The following is a 3,564-nucleotide window of genomic DNA, read 5'->3' on the forward strand; positions in this document are numbered from 1 at the left end:
TCATGGTGTCCTTGTTGACGCCCGTCAGACCCCTTGTCTTGGTGTCTGAAGTTATCAGAGAGAGCACTCTTTTCTCCAGAACTTCCACTTGACCCGGGAGGGGTTGGATGTTGTTCCCCTGGGTATACTCCTTGTAAGTGGAGTCGAAGAGTGCTCTGTAGTCTTCGGGCGTCAACTTCCCTTGCTGCTCTTTGGGGCCCCATGACGGTCCTCCATCCTGGTGGGTGTCAGCTGGACTCGGGTTGGGGGGCGTAGCTGGTGTTGTGGGGCTCTCTCTTGTTATGGGCATTTTTGGTTTCGGAACTGGGCCGTTACCAGGCAAAGTAGGCCATTGTGTCTTTGGCGTTATTTCGTCCTGGCTTGGTTTGCTTTCCGGGCCGCTCCCCTTTCTTATTTTCTTCCTTTGCTGGGTGGCTGTCCCCTTGGGGGATGGAGGTGTCTCCCCTTCTGGTGCCGTGTTTCCAGCTGGAGCCTTGGTGGGTACTGTCAAGGGTGTCTCTCCTTCCAGCTTGCTTTTGTTACCACTGGCCGGAGAGTCACCCCTTTTCCGTATTTGGTCCTCTTGGGGAGTGTTGGGGGGCCAATCACTGTCTTCCCCGCCGAATAGTGAGCAGATGGAGGCTATTACGTCTTCATCCAGCGCCTCGGTTTGGTCCGCGGTGCTGATTTCCTCCTTTTCTGTTGGGGAGTCGCCCTTTGGGGGAGCGGGGGATGGGTTCCCCGGTCTTCCTCCCTTGGTTCTGCCGTCCTGGGGTGCAGCTGGTTGGCTGGGTTCTGCACTTTCCCCAGCTAGTGAGTTAACGGCAGCTTTTTCCGCTGGGTTGCCCTCGTGGGGAGCGGTTGCAGGTGCTTTTTGGGGGGTCGCCGCGGGCTGCGGCCCTACCCTCCCGCTTTCTTCCAAGGTCGCCGCGCGCCGGGGCCCTACCTTGTTTCCTGGCGCCGTCTCGCCGGGAGATGCATCAGCTCCCTCACATAGGGAGTCGTTAGCAGTTGAGATGCTGCGCATTTGGGGTGACGTACCCCTCCTGCCTGGCATCGTGGCGGTTGCACTGGCCGCTGGCGCAGACCAAAGTGTAGTGGGGGAAAAGAAAACCCAGGGGAATGGAGGGGGAGGAGCGGACTTTGAAGAAATTAGAGTTTTTGACTTCCCCTCACGGGGATGTCGGGTTAGCAGCTCAGATCCCCCCGCGAGGGGGGAGAGCAGAGAAGAAAGACGCAGTGGGTGCTAGCGGGTCAGAGTGCCGCGTCGCAATTAAGAGAGAGAGGGGATAGGCATCCCTGCCCACAGAGGGGAGCAGAAACGAAGCACCCGCCCTACCCCACGTCACCCTACCCACTAACTTACCCCAACGGAAGCGAGAAAGAGAACCCTGTCTGCTCGATCCACTGGGAGAGCAGCGAAGATAGACAAAGTTTGGGCCTGGCAGGTCAGAGTGCTGCTCAGGCAATTAAGTGTTGAGAAGTTAGACCATCCCAGTCTCGAGAAGTGAGACCGAAACGAAGAAAAAACAACATGCAAAAACAACAAATGAAAAAAGAAGGTCTCAACTACCAGCGATAGTGGTGTTGGTCCCGAGATTCCAGTCTCCCAAAAGAGGGGATCGGTTTCCGGGTCCAAGCTCCCACAAATGTGGAGTCGGTCCTCTAGGTCCTGACTCCCCAAAGGAGGGGGTCGGTCCTAACTAACAAAGGTTAGTACGAAAAAACACCTTAACCTAGCCCGAAAGCCCGGTGGTGGGTCAAGTTTAGTAACTGAGAGAACAGATGGTATTTATTTGCTCCCCCACTGAGCAAATTAGGCACAAGGCCGTTTTTAATGTGAGGTAAAAACCAGCTCCCCTAAAAGGGGTCACTCTGGTTACCAAAAATAATAATTGTCCCAGTATAGAGGGTTTCCCCTCCATTGACTGGTACAAATTATCTTAAGTGTAGTATCTGCCGGAACAGATACTACACTTTGATCTTGGCCAAAAGGCCAAGAAGTGAGAAGGCGGTGAAGAATACGAAACAAGTAAGTTGATTAAAATCGACGGATGAAGGAAGAGAAACGTTAGGAGAAGAAACAGATGGGAACCCGGATGATAAATGCTAACATGAAAAATGAAATAAATGTTTTAACACTCGTAAGAGTTGGTTTGGAAAGAGAAAGGAAAGCAAATAAATAGAGAGAAGGGAGAAAAGCGAGGAAGAAAGCGACTAGGAGAGAGAGAGGGGGGAGAAGGAGGAAGGAAGGGAGTGAGGAATGTTAACGGGGAATGGTGTCAGCTATCTTCGATGATCCAGGAAGAGGCAAACGCATCAATCGAGTTAGCTGGCAATGGGTAAATGACAGGGATAAGATAGAAAAGGAGGGAAGGGCGATGTTTATGTGAAATATTAAAAGAAAGAGATTAGAAAAAGAAAAAAAAACGGAATAAAAGAATGAATGCCGTGAAAGTATATTAGAAAGAAAGAAAAGAGAAAGAAGAAACACCAAAAAGAAAGAAAGAGAGGAAGAACAAAAACGTTGAGAGAGAAACGGAAAAAAGAAAACAGAGGAAGTCAGGTAGCAAGAAAAGAAGGAAAGAAATTATAAAAAGAATGAAAAGAAAGAAGAAGAACTTGTAGCAGAAACAAAAAAAAGGTTCCGTTTGTCGCTGCTACAAAGTCAAAAGGATTTTTTTTTAAAGTGCGGATGAAAAACGAAGAAATTAAATAACAATCTATATAATACAGTGTACGTCAGAAATACCTCCTACATATTTTGACATGCGATCTTACCGGTCGCGCTCGGGTAGTTTCTGAGCAATCACTAATTTGTATGGATAGAACTTTATATCGATCTGTAGAATTCTTCTGCTGTTCGATCAGATAATCCCAAGGCCAACGCATATTTGCGAGCTGAACATGTAGGAGACTGTGTAACATAAAATCTCACAGCTCGAATACTGTCTGGCGTTCGAGCGCTTCCAGGTGGCTTTCTTTTAAGTGCCGAAACTGCAGCTTTGAAATTTGCAACCAATAGCTGTATTGATTTTCGATCTGTGACATCATCATGCCGTCCTAACTTGTAATGAATTCGGAACGATCCCTGTGTTACAGTTACAGATTCGCCATTCTTCAAAAATATTTCTGCAGTAAAAGCACGATGTGCACCTGTCCAAACTATACTGCTTGGTGAATGTATCTGAAAAAAAAAAAAGGCAAGTTATAAAAATATCACTGACACTTGCATAAGTTCATTAGCAATATATAGTTGAAAGTTTAAAATGTGGGAGGTTTTTCGGCCGCGCCCTGTATGAAAACGAAAAATGGAAGTAGATGAAACAAAAGAAAATAGGATGAAAAAAGGAAAAGGGAAATAAGAGAACAAAAAACTAAGAAAATGAAAAAACGAACAATATGGAAGACAGAATCAAAGAAAGACAGAAAGAAAGAAAGAAAGAAAGAAAGAAGGAATGAAAGGAAGAAAGAAGGCAAGAAAAAGAAAGAAGGAAAAAGCAGATACAAACAGAATCGAAGGAAGAGAAGAATTAAAGAAAGAAAAATGAATGGAAGTAAAAATATTAAGTCAATCTAAAACTA

The 3,564-nt window shown here is 46.7% G+C and overlaps 1 pseudogene; it reads right to left on the reverse strand.

The window, feature by feature from the left end:
* Positions 1 to 1,842: 1,842 nt before the first annotated feature.
* Positions 1,843 to 1,987, reverse strand: LOC145277186 (U2 spliceosomal RNA; annotated as a pseudogene).
* Between the last annotated feature and the right edge of the window lie 1,577 nt (positions 1,988 to 3,564).

The sequence above is a fragment of the Euprymna scolopes genome, chromosome 5 (assembly GCF_053919585.1).
Source record: "Euprymna scolopes isolate OS-2025 chromosome 5, ASM5391958v1, whole genome shotgun sequence".
Taxonomy (NCBI): domain Eukaryota; kingdom Metazoa; phylum Mollusca; class Cephalopoda; order Sepiida; family Sepiolidae; genus Euprymna; species Euprymna scolopes.